This window comes from Equus caballus, chromosome 4 (assembly GCF_041296265.1).
Source record: "Equus caballus isolate H_3958 breed thoroughbred chromosome 4, TB-T2T, whole genome shotgun sequence".
Taxonomy (NCBI): domain Eukaryota; kingdom Metazoa; phylum Chordata; class Mammalia; order Perissodactyla; family Equidae; genus Equus; species Equus caballus.
This window is the reverse complement of record NC_091687.1, coordinates 60,102,871-60,121,512: the sequence shown is the minus strand read 5'-3', so window position 1 is coordinate 60,121,512 and position 18,642 is coordinate 60,102,871. Positions and strand designations below refer to the sequence as shown.

At 40.2% G+C, this 18,642-nt stretch overlaps 1 long non-coding RNA gene across 2 annotated transcripts in view; it reads left to right on the top strand.

Annotated features, from left to right (window-relative positions):
• The window catches only part of LOC111773087 (uncharacterized), a 70,470-nt gene that overhangs the window by 38,756 nt on the left and 13,072 nt on the right, over window positions 1-18,642 (top strand). For both annotated transcript variants that reach the window (XR_011437882.1, XR_002807285.2), the window contains exons 2-5: window positions 8,306-8,402; window positions 10,567-10,781; window positions 11,375-11,532; window positions 13,541-13,731. This is a non-coding gene — a long non-coding RNA (uncharacterized lncRNA). The remainder of the gene's footprint in view (window positions 1-8,305; window positions 8,403-10,566; window positions 10,782-11,374; window positions 11,533-13,540; window positions 13,732-18,642) is intronic.

Below are 18,642 nucleotides of genomic sequence, written 5' to 3'. Positions count from 1 at the left end.
TTCCATATTGTCAATTTGTTCAGACTGAGGGCTAGAAAGTTACATTTCTTTCATGACTGGCTGTTATCTGCTCTAAACCCTGCCTGCTTGAATCTTCAAGACTTACTTGTGGAGAAGAAGAGGAAAAATGCGAGGAAGAACAGTCTTATGTGGTGTGGGGTGGGAAAGATGGCGAATTTGATTTTGGCTTTAATGTTTGAAGTGCCGTTGGGGCAGGCAGGTAGCCCTGTCCAAAACCCAGTTGGAAATATGGGTCTTGAGCTCACAATAAACATCAGGACTAAGAAGGTAGACTTGGAAGATATTATTCATTCGATATTTTAGTTAGATATTCAAGAAGCAATTATTAAACACCTACTACATACCAGACACTGTATCAAGGGCTAGAATCAAAAAGTTGAACAAGTTAAGGGGACAGTTCTCAAGAAGCTTACAGTCTTTAGGAGACAACGGATAGGTGAATCAATGATTGTGCTATATCGCCCATTAGGGCAGTGTTTGAGGTTTACCCAAGGTGCCAGGGGAATAGAAAGGAAGGACACCTAAAGTGGTTCCAGATCCTTGCCTGGATGTCGCTTGCATTAATAGGGTATATTCATACTCCTGACTCTGCTCTGATCATTAGAATTTGTCCCTGTGCCCCCTTCCTTAAGAGACCTACTCCTATGCAGTACTTTGGCCAGTCTGTCCCATTCTGTAGCCTCCTATAGTCCTGGCACTGAAAACAAAATACCGTAGGGGTAGAGATTTTGACTCATCATGAACAACTGATGATAACAAAGATATTCCCTTAAAATATATTAAAGATATGCGGATATCACCTCGAAAAACTTTTTAGGCAATGTCTCTTCTTTCTGTTCATTTCTCAATATTCCTGAGTCAACTCCTTTTTTCTGCCCCATTAAGTACTGTAGCAGAGAAGGTATACTTAAAAAACAAAACAAAACAAAACCTCTAGTCATCCAACGAAAATTGCTATTTTGGTTGCAGTGTTTAACTTCATTAGGGCCTTGGAAAAGATGATCTAGAACAGAAATAATTCAGAATCCGTTTACAATTTTCACAGCTACCAAATCTCTGAATGCATATTTGTTCATTAGTTTTAAAGACTTGTTCTGGACATAGACTCCACCAGGATGTTTTCGCAAGGAGTGCTGACACCCTTTTTAGTCCTAATGCTTAATCTGCATTATTTTTTCCTTTTAATTACATTGTAAAAATTTACTACACATCAGTCGTAAAAGATGTTAATGGGTGTTGTATAATAGTCTGCTTTTTCCAATTATATAAAGTACCCTTTTCTTAGCCTTAATACTTTATTATCTTTTAACAGAATGCTTGATGTCTTAAAAAAGTATTTAAGTATCTAAGTATAAAAGCTTTTTTACCAACTTTTGGGAAAAATTTTAGTCTTAAAGCTCATGTACCATCTCCAAGCTGTTAAAATTAAGCCAGCAACTTTAAAGGCAGTTTTTAATTCCCTCTAGTCTACCATTTCCAGGAAGTCTTGACCCTTGTGAGTGACAGCAAGAGGTTGGGAGAAGGATCAAGGTATTATGCTGGCTCAGTAGCCATCAGTCAGTATCAACCTACAAAAGGCCGCAGGAGAATGAGCTATGCCGACCCTCCGTTCAGGCATTGCAATGTCAGGACTGGTAAGGCAATATGGTTCCCAGAACACGTGGCTCATTTACTCTGGTTTCCAAACAGGCCAGTACAGTGTCTTTGGCATCCAAGGTGTTCTGGAGCTCAGAGGCTGCTTGTATGCCCCCTTTTCTCCATAGCTCAGCTGCTTTTCCATGGGCTTCCAATGTCTGTCCCCTTCTTCAACTCCCAAACTCCACTTAAATTTCTTTCTCAGTTTTAAGGTCCTAAGACTATCTTACTTGTATGATTTCTTCCCTTTTATCATGCCTTCTCTTCCAGAATCTTGCTGATCCAGAATCATTCTTTTTCAAAAACATTTTATTTTTATTGGTGGTAAACTATGCATAACATAAAATTTACCTTGTTAACCATTTTTGAGTATACTACAGTTCAGCAGTGTTAAGTACATTCACACTGTTGTTCAACCAATGTCCAGAACTTTTTTATCTTGCAAAATTGAAACTTTACACCCATTAAACAGCAGCTCCCCTTTTCTTCCTCCCCTCAGCCCCTGGCAACCATTTTACCTTCTGTCTCTATGAGTTTGACCCCTCCAGATACCTCATATAAGTGAAAGCATACAGTATTTGTGTACGATTTCTCTTTTTGTGACTGGCTTATTTCACTTAGTATAAGGTCCTCAAGATTCATCCATGTTGTAGCATGTGTCAGAATTTCCTTCTTTTTAAAGACTGAATAATATTCCATTGTATGTGTATACCACATTTTGTTTATCCATTCATCCATAGGTGGACATTTGGATTGCTTCCACCTTTTGGCTATTGTGAATAACGCTGGTATGAACATGGATGTACAAATATCTCTTTGAGAACAGACATTCTTTCTGATGACATATACTTATCTATTTCTTTAAAAAAACTTCTAGTCATGGAAAATTTCAAACAAGAAAAAGTAGATAGAATAGTATAATGAACTTACCCATCACTCAGCTTTAACAGTTATCAACTGTAGCTTGTTGTCATATTTCACCTACATCTCTACCCACAATACCTACTCTGGATTATTTTGAAGCAAACCCACACATCATATAATTTCATCTGTTAATATTTCAGAATATAGCACTAAAAAAAAGACTGTTTTTGAAGGTAAATCAATAATACCATTTTCACTTCAAAAAACTTAACAATAATTCCTCGTTATCATCAGTACCCCAGTTAATGTTCACATTATCCAAATTACCTTAAAAAATTTTAAATGGTTGACTTATTTAAATTAGACTCCAAACAAAGTCCGTACTTTGTGATTGGTTCATATGTCTCTTGGTTCTCCTTTCATCTACAAGTTCCCCCTATACCTCTTTTCTTTTTCTTGAAATTTCCTTGAAGAAACTGAATTTGTTAATTCTGTAGAGTTTTCCAAACTTCATATTTTGCTAATTGTATCCCTGTGGTTCATTTAACATTGTCCTCAGTGTCCTGAATTTCTTATAAATTGGTAGTTGGATTTAGATACTTGATCAGATTTAGATTTAATCTTTTTTTTTCTGGCAAGACTGGCTTATAGATGGTGTTGTGTTTTTCCATTGGGTGGTACTTTGTCTGGTTGTCTCTTTTTTTCCTAATTATTATTGACTGGATCCATCAATTCATTCAAAGTTGTAAAATGGAGATGTTCTATTATTCCTTCTTCATTTTATTAACTAAAATAGTTCCATACTAAGTAATGTCCTCTCATCAATTATTTAGTTTTCCTGTGGTACAGTTATTATTAAAAAGTAAGGATAAATGCTTAATTATTTTCCTATATTTATCAGTTTTCAAAGCAAAGAGTTGGCTCTCTAGTATCCTCTGAACATGACAAATAAGATTTTCCTTCTTTTAGAATAATTTTGAACTCATTGATTTAAAACATACTTGATGAGTTTGAATTCATTGCTATTATTTTCCTTACTGATGTTGGCTCCTGGTACTTTTTGTTATGACCCTGATAGCCGTTGATATATTCTGAGCTATCTGTTATGATAAGATATTCCAGGCTTATTTGTACTTTTCAATCCCAGGCCTGGAATCAGCCATTCCTCCAAAGAACCTTGGTTCCTCTATTGGGAAATGGTATTTAGAGACCATAATCTACTTAGCAGGGGTGCTCATTGCCACTGGATTAGTTGTTTTCAGTGGACAGAGCTAGGAAATATGTTTTTTATTTTAAAGATAAAATATATCATGAGTTTATATTGACTCTTGCAATTCCATTTTAGGACTATAGTGTTTTCATTTAATTTCATGACTGTTGTATCTGTATCCCCTCTTACTTAATGTCAAAAATAATTGGTTCTCAATTCTACCAGTATAATTTCTCACTTTTTTTACTGCATAATATACATACAACAGTCTCAGAATAGGAACACCAACACTACCACCAGTAATAAGACTACTGAAAACAGTTTAAGATTTTTTTCTGAAGTTATTTTTGTTATTAGGGTATATATCACTAGGGATGTGCATAATTACTGTGTTTAAAATCACTTGGTAAATTTCCTGTCTGTGTGGTTATGCCATTAGATTAATTAGATTCACAATTAAATTTCATTTTACTTTTATTTATGGGGATTGCTTTTTAAAATTTGTTTTATAATTTATAATAGGTGAAATATTTACATGGTCCAAAAATCAAATCTACAAAGCAAGATATATTTTGAAAAGTTTAGCTTCTATCCCCATTCTTTCTACCTGAGTGCCTTATAGGCACTTATAAATCTAGTACCTATTTATTTTACTGATTAAACAGATTCTATTTTTACCAAGAAAATATAATATAAAAAACACTCCCAAATGTAAAATATTTGATATTTATATCTTCGGGATTACTAAGTTCTAGGAGACGATTCTAACAGTGGATGTGTGCCAAAGGAGAGAGGCTTAATATGGCGGCAAAAGAGAGAGAAGGGGAGAGAATAGTTTGAGATGAGATTTGTGGGATCGTATGAGAGGAACTTGGTTTTTATGCAGAGTAAGACAGGAGCCATTGGATGTTCTGAACAAAGGAGTGCTGTGATCTGACTTAGATTTTAACAGGAACTCTGGGTGGGTGTGTTGAGAATAGACTGGAGGGAGAAAGGGTGAGTGCAGGGAGTTAGGACGTTAGTGATCTCATGAGAAAAGATGGTGACTTTCACTGGGGTGGTAGCAGTAAGAGTGGTGAGAAGTCAGATTCTGGATACTTTGAATATAGATCCTTTTGGGAGTGAATTTGTCTCAAGGTCAGAAGGCCCCAGGGCCATTTGTATGTGGGGAGGAGGAAGAACAGGGAAAACAAAATGAGTGATCTCACTAAAACCTCTCCAAGACATTGCAGCCCATGCAGCCCTGATTTGGGGCCCCTCTAACCATGTGACACTGAAAGAGGTCCCTGTGACACGGTCTCTGGTGCCTGTTTGCCTGGAGATGGTGGGGGCTGTGGTGTTAGTGAAGCAGGCCAGAACAGAGGGAGAGGAAAGACATGTGTGAGCGCTTTAGACCACCTCAATGACTCCAAATGCTACCTGGTGTAGGGGGACACACTTTGCAGTCTGTCAAAGTAAGTGTGAGAGTAAGTGTAAAATTTGGATCGTTTCCATTAATGGGATCCCATAGGAGTCCACAGACTTGTGAAGGTCGAAGAACTGTGGTCATAGACTGAACCTGCCTGGACTTAAGGAAGAACATTGGTTCTGCCCCCACAACCATAATGAGAATTTAGGCCTATCAGTGTTAAATCAGATTGCCATTGAGTGGATTCATAACTGATTGAAAGATTGGCTCAATGGCTAGATAAGGTCAGCCTTATGGAGCATGTCATGTGTCTGTGTGGCACAAGTGCCTTGAGGAGAGGGTCTCAGATCTAGGAAAGTGTCAGGCTAGGAACAGTGAGCATTGCCACTTCCAGTCACAGGTGGTCTGCTCACACCCTCTCCACCAGTTAGCACAGGATCCCTGCTATGTTCACATGAAGATTGGTGTGAAGACAACCGTACCCACTCCCTTTCCATTCTCCCACATCCCAGAATGCCAGTGCACATACATTTTTCAAAGTGTTCTGGCCCTTGAAGTAGAGATTAATAGTGAGGTTTAACCCAAATGGACATATAACAAATTCTCAACTTATGCCTGAATTATTCAATTAACTTAAACATGAATTGAAAGTTTATTAAATTCTGGACACTATATTAGGCTCTGATGATGTAGAAATGAGTAAGCCATGGCCTCTGTCTTTTTGGAGTTAATAGTTTAGTGACAGGAGGCTGGCACGGAAAATAATCATTTCTGTACAATGTGGTAAGTCCTAGGGTAAGTCATGCGTAAGCTGCTTTGGGGAGTACAGAGGTGGGACCCCAAACCCAGCTCAGGATTAAGGGGAGACTTCCTGAAGGTGATGCCTAAACTGTGTTGGAGGCTGACAGGGGGAGAGAGTGGGTCAATGGAGGGACAGAGGTACAGAAACGGGTCTCCCAGGGAGGAGCAGGATGAGCATAAGAATGAGGAGCAAGCAGTCCCCATAGTGCGAGACAGGAAGTGGCCAAGGCCTGGGCTGGACACATCGGCAGCCGCCCTCCCTAGAAAGCCTTAAATGCCATCCTAATAAGCTTGGATTTATTCTGAGGCTGCCAATAAGCCACTTAAGGGCTTTCAGGGCAGGAGTATTAGGAAGGAAGAGGACATAGTGGAAATGAGAAATATCTGCGTGATATAATTTTGTAACCAGAACCAAACAAAACATTTTCCTTAGGCAAAATTCAAACATTACTGAAACACATAATATGGAAAAGTGAAATTTCACCCCTGAAATCATTAATGGTTTGGTTACAATTCCTCCAATTAGTTTCATTCTATAAATGACTTATTATTAATGTTGGGGTGGGGTGAAAATCAGATAATGCCGTAATATCTTTTTGCAACTAGCTTTTTTCATTTTTCAGTGTATTTTGGATACTTGCATTTTCCCATAGATCTAATTTTTTTTTTTAAAAGACAGCATATATTATTTATACGAATGAAACATTTTCTATTTAACTATCTATTGGTGAATATTTAGATCCTTCCCAACTTTTCTTTCTTTTTTTAAATTTATCTTTGAAATCAAAATAATGTATATATCTAATTTAAGAAAGCAAATGACACTACTGGGCTTATGAGGAAAAACAGGAGTTTCCTGTCCCATTTCTCCCCATTCCTATTCCCACTTTTCTCAGGCAACTCCCATCAACTCTTTAAGTGCTGTTTCTTGATTTTTCAATTTTAGATGCTATATATTCATATTCTAAACTGGAAGATGAGCAATAGGTTCTCTGAGACTCCCTCCCAACACATACACTAAATACTTTCTTTTATTCCATCTTTCTAGTATAGTTATATCCATATTTTCAATTAAATCAATATTCAGTGTTGACAATATTGTGATTATGGAATTACTATTCAGAGTTGGGCCATGTAGGTTTGAATGATTACATTTCCTTTCACACACACACACACACATACACGTATACATACACACAAAAACACATATATTTTTTCTGTGAAGCCATCACTAATTCATCCCCAAACCTTTGCTGAACCATAACCACATCTCCCAGTGTGCTCAAACACATCGTATGTGGTGGCAGTGTCACTTGCTTCTTGGAGGTATCCCTCTCTGAGTCCTCTGTCATCCCACTGCCCCTTGGATGGGTTCTTGCTTGGCCTTGTTGAGCAGCCTTTGCCCTGGAATTTCTCATCCTCATCATCCTGGGAATCCTATTCTTCTCCCTCCCGTCTTGAGTCCCCTGTATCCTGGTCACCGTATCTTCCTTTATTTGGTTTACTCTCTTGTTTTGGTGCAGCATACCCTCCAGCAGCTTCCTGAGAAATATCTTAAGGCGTTTCATGAAATTTTTAGGAAGCCGAATTCACAGACTTGATAATTGATTGGATGGAGAGTGACGAGAAAGAAGAAGGAATAAGAAATGACCCCCAAGCTATTGTGTGAAGCATCTATAAGGCAGAGTATATAAGCATTGGGTGGCTTGAGGGTAGAGTGGAGACACTGGATGCACTGAGTTACTCGAGATGTCTGGGTGCAGCAGCTTGCAGATATCTATCTGAATTTCAGGAAAGACGTCAGGGATAGGCATCCTGAATTTGTAGTTGTCCATCAGGATGAGGTTGCAAAACTATGAGAATAAATGAGATTGGTTGGGAAAAGGATGGAGGACAAGAATGGGGGCAAGAGTGAGCCAAGGATAAAGGCCAGTTACACATGAGTACTTAAAGGCAAGTCAGGGAAAGAGCCCATGAAGATGGCTGAGAAGAAACCATCAGAGAGGTGGGAGAACCAAGAGGAATTAGAGACAATGGACAACAGAGATAGATCATAAGAACCCCCAATATACAATAGAGAATTTTAAGAAGGAGAGTGTCTATTAAAATAATGGCGAAATGGCTCAAAGATAAAAATGTGAACTGCAACATTATTTATGATACTAAAAACTGGAAACAAACTTTAACATTTGCAAACGTGTTATATAAATAATGGTACACATAGTCATCGGAGGACTATGCCCCTATCAAAAATTACACAGATTTATGCTTACTGACATTTATACTTATTGTTCAGGAAAAGCAATGCAAGTTACTGAAAAACGAGTATTATATGTTCCAATTTATGTAAATCTCTATACACACAGCCATCTGCTCGTGCGTGTAGGCATAGACTGGAGAGACGTTTGGGAGAATATTCACCAAAATGTTAATGGTGATTATCTCTGGAAGAGGAGATTTGGGGTAAGTTTTACTTTCTTCTTTGCATTTTAAGTATTGCTTAAATTTTTTATAATAATTATATAATTAAAAAAATAGAGCTGCGTGTGTGGGGACAGGGAGTATACAGAGAATGTCTGTACCTTCTGTCTGTGAACCTAAAATTGCTTTAAAAAATAAAGTTTAATAAAATTTTTTAAAAAATAAAGCTGTTTTTAAAAGACAAAATGTTAATGACGTTAAATACTGCAGAGAGATTGAGTAGTTAAATACTGTGAAGTGAGAACATAAGGTAGGTTAGAATAAGCTGAGGAGTGAATGGGGCTTGAAGGTAATGAGATGCCAAAGATCTTTCTAGAAGCTTGAATGAGATGGGAGGGCGAGAGATAGAGTGATAGGTAGAGTTAGACAATAACTCCTTTTTTCCTCCAACTCCCCCTCTCCCTTCTTTAATTCATTCTGCACGCTGTTGCCAGATAAATTCCCCTAAAACCACATTATCTTGTCTTTTCTGTCCTGGACTTCAGTGTCTCCCACCCAGTGAAGCTGAAATGGCCCTGTTGCCTTTCAGAGGCCTCCATAACATGAATTCAATCACCGTTCCCCATATTAGCCTGCTTTTTCACTCAAACCAATTTTTAAAAAAAATCTTAAATGTGTACATATTGATAGGCCAGGCGCTCTTAAAACCATTGCGTATACAAGGACAAATTCATTTCTATTCATTCATCCCTGCCGTCCTTGTAGTTGTAAACCTGTGAGGATGTCAGAATTCTATATACCTAATGATAGTGCAGAGTAATAGGGGCTGTAACTTATTTATGTACCAGCTGGGTAGCCCCCATAGCAATGGACCATTAATGCCCGAATTTGCATCTGCTGTTGCTTCTGTGGTCCATCTTGTCACCTCTTTATTCTTTTTAAACACCTAAATACTCCCAGCCTTTCATATCATAGATCAAGTCCAACCTTGACATCCGTCTTCTTATGACTTGCATGACACTTACTTTTTTATTATTCCTTTATCTTTTTGATCATATAGTACCTTCTATTCTTAGTTAACTACTTGTGCGGATGAACAACCTCTTCACAGTGGCCATGAACTTTGAGAGCTGTCATAGTATCTAGCACAGGGGTAAACATATAGCGAGCGTGCAATAAATGCCTGCTGAAACTTATCAGGACACCTCCCACCAAAGCTATTTAATACTTAAAAATAAAATAAAATAAATTTTGAAGGTGGCATATTTGGAAGCATCCTAATACAATTTGTACATAACACCAGTTCTGAGGGGTGAAGGGGTAGGGGATGACAGAATAGGGTGGTTGCTAAGACTTCAGATGGAATTTAAAGAGATGAGAAAAAATTAGAGAAAAAATGAAATGGTAGTCAGAACCCAATCAAGACAGCATATGCAATAAATAAACCCAAACTCAATTATTATGCAAGACAGACAATAAAAGCTCAATTATTATTCAAGACTATAAAAGCACAAAAATGCTCTAAGTATGAGGTGGCATTATGAGTCTGTGGTTAAAGAGACAATTGCAATAATGAATATGTAAACAGAAATGTGACATTGCCAGGTCTGGGAAGTCATCTTTATATTGTGTGACACAAATGATGCTCTTACAAGGATAGTACATCTAGCTTTAATCTTAATGTTTAAAAGGAATGTGCAAACATCACAGAGCCCTGTTTCCCAAATTTTATTCCAGTGTATGTTAGGTCAGCAGGATGTTAATGGTGTTCCATTTTTAATGTGGTCTAGTGAAACTGGGAAACATTGTTATAGAAAACCCTGGAATCTTTTGATTAAAATGATGTGAAGGACCTACAAATAGAGTTTAAAAGAGAAGGGATATTTTTCAGGAATAAAACAAAACTCAGGGGAGAACAAGTGGTTGTAAGTAGTAGGAGGGTTATTACAAAGCTGGGGACATCACAGCCGCTTTATCTCCATAAAGTCAGAAATTGACACACTACAGCAAGAGAGAGATGGGTTGGACATGGACTGCCTGGTGAGGAGGTGAGAGGAAAATATTAAATTGTTATTGTGAGAGAGCAGATCCTCTTCAACTTTGGATACATGAGAGGAAAGATAGAAAACCGTCTGAGGATGATTTATGTGTCTTGCTGCCTGGAGCTGCCAGGCAGGTGACCCTTTGAATTTCTTCCTTTCTCCAGAATTCCATGAATATTGTATGGTGGACCCAAGGATGAGGGAATGAGTGTAGGAAGATCTGGTTCCAGCTCCACTTCTGCCCACAACCTACTGAACCATCGATAGAATGACGATCGTAATTTCTCACACTATCCTACAGGGATCTCCCCAGGATTAATTACACAATGCACATAAGGTGCTTTCAGCTGTGTGGAGAAAGACAATGAAAATATTTTTGGTAAGAGATTGAACCATAAGAAATTGCTGGTATTTGACCATTTATAACCTTTAAAAATGGCAATTTCATATGGTTTAAATGAATAAAATTCATCATTTATTGAGTCTGCTGTGTGGCAGCATGGGCTGGTTCTGGGGATTTAAAGATGATTAAGACCTGGTCCCCACCTTCAGGGAGCTCTCAGACCAGGGAGGGAAACAGACACTTGAATAAAACATTGCAATACAGGTGGACAAGTGCTACACTGGAAGTTTACAAGATGCTGTGGATAAGAGAGAGGGAGCCAGAGATTCTGCTGAGCCAGGAGGGGACACTTGGAAAGAAGGCAGCGAATGTGGCTTTGTAGAGGACGTGACGTTAGTTTAGGCTGGATTTTGAAGGTTGAGGAATTCACTAACTGGGAAGGACCACTCTAGGCAGAGGAAACAGCTGTGCAAAAACACAAAGCTATGAAAAAGCCTTTTTGGAGGAAAAAAATCACTTAAATATTAAATAATATTAAGATAAGGGACATTAGTCAAATGCTTTGTAATTAGAATGCCCTCTTGTTGAATAGTAATTAATATTTATCGTATTTTGTTCTTGTTTAATAGGGATCTTGCAAGTTTTTCAGAATGGCTACTGCACAGGATGCCTTTCAGCAGAAAAAGAGATGAAGCTGGGAAGGCGGACAGATTACATGGAGCCCTGTGTACAGCAAGAGGAAGGGGCTTCACTGTGTGGGTGCTGGGGAGGCACTAGAGAATGTCAGGTAGGGTGATGACATGATCAGCTTTGGGAAAAGCGAGCCCACTGTGTGGCTTTATGGAGGAGAGATGAAAAGCAGGTGTTGCAGAAGCAAGGGCAGGAGCTGGGGAACAGTAAAGAGGAAAGAAAGCCAGCAAGGCGCGGCATTTAGGGGGCAAGAGCAGTGTGGGGGCAGAAGGAGAACTGAAGAGGGTGAGTTACCAAAGTCAAGGGAGATAAGGGCTTCGGAAAAGTGAAATAAGTTCAATGAGATAAAAACTAAACAATATACCTCAGATCTAGAGGTTTGTCACTGGTGATCTTGGCAAGAGCAATTCCAGTAGAGTGGACAGAAGCCACACTTCCATGGACCAAAGCTTGAATGGGAGGTAAGGACCTGGAAGCAATGAACATACTAATAATTTTAAAGCAGATGGACTAGAAAGGAAAAGAAGAGAGACAGGCTAACTAGAGGGGGCTGCAGAATTGAAGGAAAGGTGGTGGTGGTTTTGTTGTTGTTTTAAAAGAGTGCAGACTTTTGAGTAGGTGTGAAGTTGAGGGCATGAAACCAGGGGAAAGGGAGGGACAAGCTTGAGACCACTGAGGGGGAAGAAGCAATGGTTTCAAACATGCAGGAAGGTCCCTTCTTCCTTCCAGACCAGGGGGAAGTTGGAGAGGATGAATGCAGATGTAGATAAATTCGATGGTGAGACTGTGATGACAAGGAATTAACATCTTATGACTTCTTGTTCTCCGTGGAGTAGGAGCAAGGTTATCTGTGGACCCTGAAAGGAAGTAGAGCCCCAGATAACTGATGAGCCTGCAACAATGGGTGGATTCAGCATACATACACTGAGGTCTTAGAAGGTGTCAACAGGCAAGTACAGTGAAAGCAAAGAGAGAGGGAGTTAGCCGCATAAGGGATATGGCCAGGGAGTGGCTGATCAGAGTTCAAGGTCTCAGTGGTGGAATAGCTCAGAGTCATAAACAGATCCTGGTGTGGCTGCAAGAGTCACATGCTCAACTGGGGCATAGGTGAAGGTGGATGGAGCTGAGTAGATTAAGAAACTTTCAGGCGAGAGTGAGAGATGGGTACTCCCCAAAGATGTTTCCTTGCTCAGGATATCAGGAAAGTTAGAGAAAGCGAAAATTGTGGATCAGGTTCCAAATTGTTGTTTAGGAAAATACACTCAATAAAGTTCAGTATCTCTTTGAGAATGCTCTTTGGCCAACTGGTTTTGTGTGCCATAATCTCCTACTGTAATACTTGTTTCCTTTTCTTTTCTTGTAATAGGATTGGGAATGATCCCTCTTCTTTGATAAGTGGGATATGGCTTGCTGTCTTCTCTTTCCCAGCCTCCCTCTGATTTCCCCATCATTTGCAGCCATACGAGGCTGGGGGGAGGGGTTCATCAACAATTACCTTCTGTTCTTGCCAGTCATCATTTACCCACCTGAGGAGCTGATGTCAACATTTTAGGGGCCATAGAGATTTACTTTCATATAGGAGCAGACATGTCAAAGCCCAGCTCCTGTTTCTCTTTTCCCAGCATCCTTCTCCTCTCTGGGCTCACAGGTTTCTAAATGGTTCTACCCACACACATGAGGAAGTTGTCTGTCTGCCAACCCATTCTGCTCCTGCCAAAGCTGCTTGACACGTTCAACATGAACAGTTTGAAATAGATTTTTCATCAATATTAAACTCTTAACCCACAGAGGAACAGTGCAGTTACCATATATTTTTTTGTTCTTTTTAGAGAGCATAGTATCCCAAACATTAAACTTTAGGATTTTCCTGTGGACAGATGCTCACTAACTCCACTTAAACTCTGCTATCTGTCCCAGTCCTTCCTGCAGCAGGAACCACAGAGCTGTATCAAGTTAAAAGTTCTGGGGATTCTAGTCTGGGATCATGAAAACCCAGGTTAGCTTCCTTTTGTGTTCCTGACACAGGGCCTCTTTAGGAGTCTTTCTCAGCTGTCCAATGCCCCCTCTGAAGTGAGTCAGCATTTCTGTGTTTGTTTAACTTCTAGGGTTACTGAAGCGCTGAGGGGGACGGAGTTTGTCCAAAGTCACGCTGCAGGCTCGTGGCAGGCTCACATCACACGGAGGACCGTTTCCCACCAGGCAGGACTCCTTGAACCTTTTCGCGTATCCCGGACGCGGTGCTGCTGCTGCCAGTGCTGCCCTTCTGGCTGTACATAGTCCACGGGCAGTCGTGACTGTAAGTCCCTTTGTGGAAGGGGTGAGGCCCTGTGTGAGTCCAGACTGCGGCTTGGAGAGATTCTGACCGTTTCTGCCAAATACAATTCTCAGATCTAGGAGTGAGAACAATGATGCAAGATGGCAGGGATAGCAAGTACAGCCTGCAACGGGGCAGCTCTTCCTCTGCTTTTCAACTGGTGATCAGACCCCACTTTCTTTTTTTCCCTCTGGAAAATTCTTCTAAATCCCAAATCATTTTTCCCTTGAAATAATTAGATTGGATGTTCAGGATGCGAGTATATCCATGTGCACTGTTATTATTAGTCTCTAGAAACACTCTTCACACAGTGTGCCAGGACACAGGGCCAGGGAAGAAAGGCAGTTTCAGATTAATAGCATTCTAAATTTATCATGCATTTTCTTTGCTTCTTTTCCTTGAATGTAATTTTGAAGAGACAGGAATCCAATATAGAGGATGTGGTCTTTCGTTGTTTACAGCTTGTTACTTTCCTCACGTTAAAACCTGCAGCCCTCTTTCACTAATAATTTTTTTATTGAGTTCACAGTAGTTTACATCATTGCGAAATTCCAGTTGTACATTATTCCTTGTCTGTCATGACATACGTGCTCCCCTTCACCCCCTGTTTCCACCCCCTACCCGCTTCCTCTGGTAACCACTGAACTGTTTTCTTTGTCCATGTCTCTTTCACTAATAATTGATGATAAAATTATCAGCAGCCTTCATAAACCACACACACAGAGTGAAGGGCCTTAGGTAGTAAATGAAGATCTTAGACTGAAAGGGGTGTTGGAGATAATCTGGACCAACCAACCACTTGGAGCAAGAATCTGTTCTCCAGCATCCCTGACACCCTCAGTGGCTCCCAAACTTTGCTGCACATTAGAATCACCCGGGGAGTTTTTAAAGACCCCCAAGCCGGGCTCTGCCCCAAATCAATTAAATTAGAATTTTTGGGAATAGGGCCAAGGATCAGCATTTTAAAAATCTTTCCTGAGGACTGTGATATGCAACCAAGTTTTGACCAATGACTGAGCTTCTGCTTAGTTGCCCCGTGACAAAGAGTCCCCGATTTGTGGGGTGGCCCTTCACTGATAGACAGCCTTTTCCTGTTAGAATCAAGGAATTAATGCCTTTCTGGAAGCCACGTAGAATGAGTCAGCTCCCTGCTGCACTCGTTAGCCCTTCAAACATTTGAAGACAGTACAGTTTGCAACATATTAAACTACATTAGTTATAACTTTTTCCTTACTATGGTCCAAAACACCAATTTAAATTAAACTCTTAGATGTACTATTTTGTAATGTGGATTTTGATTCACTATTTGGCTATTCTCCTGTCCCAGTTTCATTATTTTGACTTCTTGATGAGACAATTGGACAACTGTAGAGAAAAAGTTTAGATTTCTCTCCAAGTTACAGCAAACAGCTTTCTGAAGAGCCAATACGGAGCGGGAGTCCTGCCCTGATTCCTTTTTCTACCTGCTCTCTTTGCTTTTGCTCTCCCATCATCAGTGTTTGAGCCTGTTTCACGACCAGGCCTGCAGAAGTGTGGCAGAAGGAAGAAGAAGAGGAGGGGAGGATGTCACTGTCACAGCCCAATCTAGGAACTCAGCTGCTGTGTCCTAGAGGCCTGATCTAGCACCATATGATAAGAGGCCAAATTCTGGAGTCGTATCTTTTGGATTTAAGTCCTGGCTCCCCCAATCACAGCAGGACAGCCTTGGGCAAGGCTCTTAACCTATTTGAGCCTCCGTTTCTTCATCTTTAAACCAGGAGTAATAATAGTAACTAACCTCTATGAAAGAAAAAGATAATCCGTGTAATGTGCTTGGTACAACACCTGGTGTACACCTGGTGCCTAATAAGAATTAGCTGTTATTGTCTGACTACAACCCCTTGCCTCCCAAGCTAGCGCTGGTCCACAGGCCAGTCCCCTACTGTCTTCTAAGCTGAGTTCCAATTTAGGCTGCCCAACAACATTGTCGGCCCTAACTTCTGCCAGCCTCATCTCTGAGCACCGGTCTATTGCCTAGCTTAGACTTTCAAGTCCAGCACCTTGCCTTCAACACTTCACCGGGGTTCCTAATGCCTCCCACAGGCACCGAGAAAAACAAGTTCAAATTTGCTCTTGTTCCACCGGCTCACAGGGGTTGGATGGGAGAGCCAGCAACAAAATTCTTGCTCCCGATCAGAATTTTTCTTTTCTGCCTTCAGTTTTCTTTCTCAAGGGGCCATATGAAATTGAACTTGGAACAATGATCTGCCCTTTCTTTAAAGCCTGCCAGGACAATCATTAAGTTTTGAGTAGGCACTAGAGGATAGACTCTTATTTCCCTTCCATTTAACAAACATTACGTTTTTGACCAGAGTTTCTTGAACTCCTCAGACTAGCATACTTTTATTTTACTGGCTTCTTGATTTCGTTTCATCAGTACTGCCAGCAAAACTCTGGGACTGCGATCTGTTAGGCCACATCTTCAGCCGAGATTTGAAGGGTGCAACAGATTGAAGGTTTTCAAACTATAAACAGTGCTTCCCATATGTGCTCAGTGAGCTCCGAAGTGCTTCCTTGCGGGAGTCCTTGCTCCCTCTGTTGGGTAAATGGATGACTTTCCAGGGATGCTGCCTAAAAGAGTGATTTTTAAAAAATGGCTGTAGGCAGCTGCAAGATGGATTTTTCAGCCCAGTACACACTGCTTGCTGTTTAAAAACAGGTTTAGATTAGGTCCTATAACCATTCAACCACATCCTCTAAAGTGTGTACATTAGTCACTCATTAGTGAAGGAAAGGAGGTTGGTACATGAAGTGCTGCTGAACAGTTCCCAGGTACCTGGCCCCCAAATGTCAGACTAGTTTTATATGGGTCATAGTTAAACCCTCCATTTGATTTTACTATTGGTTTGTCCAGAGTGGTTTCAAAGCAAGCTGCAAAAAAGAAAGCAAATGGGAAAAAAATCCCAAAATGGCACTAGGAGATGAGAAAAAAATGTTTGACTCCAAGAACTCAGAATCACTACAAATAAAACAAACCCCCAAACTGTTCTCACTTCAAGTTACAGTTCCTTGCTTTTTCCACTCTAAAAATCTTTTTTCTTTCTCTCTCTTTTTTTTAAAGATTTTATTTTTTCCTTTTTCTCCCCAAAGCTCCCTGGTACATAGTTGTATATTTTAGTTGGAGGGCCTTCTAGTTGTGGCATGTGGGATGCCACCTCAGCATGGCTTGATGAATGGTTGCGTGTCCGCGCCCAGGATCCATACCCGTGAAACCCTGGGTTGCTGAAGCGGAGTGCGCGAACCCAAACACTCGGCCATGGGGCCAGACCCAGCCCCTCTAATTTTCATTCACTTGACCCTAAGTGGGTAAATCTTTCCTGGTATCAAGGTCCTAAAACATGAATTGACCTTGCCTGCACAGACAGGTAGACACATCCACAAATACACCTGTAGCATGAAGAGGTCTCAGAAGCTAATCCTGGTCTTAATATATAACGAGGATGTACATCCTATACTCACTCTCCAGAAGGTAGAGTGCACTCTCTAACTTCACTCTCTAAGGTAGAGTTCATCTTCCGTGAGTTGAGCTTTTGTTGTTTCCTATAGTGGTGATGGGCTCACCACTGATCTGTTGCTGGGTGGGCAGTAGTTTGGTGTGCAGTATTAGAGCAAGTAGTCTTCAATATTGACTTCATAACACCATTATGGAGCCAGCTATGTCAACCACCTTAAGATAATTAACACACACATTCACTCACAAACATCTTAATGCTGTCCTGGAATAGACATTATGTCATTTCCTTTCACATGATCCATACGTTCATTTATTTGTCAGAGTGTTAATTCATTACTAATACAGACTTGAAAATATGAGCAGCACATTTACTGTTTCTAAAATTCATGTACTGAGTCTCCCTTGTCCTTGAATTATATGGATACCAGAATTTAAAAAATCAATATTTGTTCTACTTATTCTGCATAAATATTTTCCCAGACGACTGGCTATTTACCATATTGAATCAACATACACTGCTGGAATATAAGAAGGTTTCCTGGAATGTTCTCTCCTCCCTTGGGTCTGGTAACATGGCTAGAGGGCTACCCAAAAAGGAGGGGAACAGACATTGATTGTGTGCCTATCATGAGTCAATATCCCGGTCATTTATGTACGTTATAACGTTTCATCCCCGTAAACACCCTAGGAGATAGCGATTCTCATTCACTTCATTTTATAGATGAGAAAACTGGGACTCTGAAAGGTTAAGTAACTTTCTTCTTAAATGTTCTGTTCTTATGTTTCAATGACACATTTTTCTGATTTTTTTCCTTTCTTCTTCTTAGCCTTTTTGCTAACTCTTTCTTCTTCCCACCTTCATCCCTGGCTCAGTCTTGGACGTTTTCTGTCTACATTCCCTGGTGATCTCATCCAGTACAATGGCCGTAAGCACCAGCCATGCCATATGCTCATGGCTCTCTGATGTCTATCTCCAGCCCCAAACTCTCCCCTTATTCCTTGACTTGTATATCTAACTGCCTACTTGACATCTGCACTTAGATGAGGGGCAAGCATCTCCAGATTTGTATGTCCAAATTGGAGACTTTGATTTTTTTTCCTCTCTGGGTCTCTTTCTCCCTGATTTTTAACCACTTAAGTAAATGGTTCCACAATTCACACAATTTCTCATTAAAAACAAAACGAAACAAAACAAAAAACAACTCTTTTCTTTACCACCTCCCCAATCCATAACAAAAATATATATATTTTTTGTTTTCATTTCTTTTTTTCTCTTTTCATTTCTCCATCTCCACTTTTGCCTAAACTTTGCTGATTGCTGGCAACACCTCATCTACCTTTTTCCTTCTCCTGCCTAGAATGTAGATTTGATGGCTGGAGCTGCTGCAGCCATTTGTGAG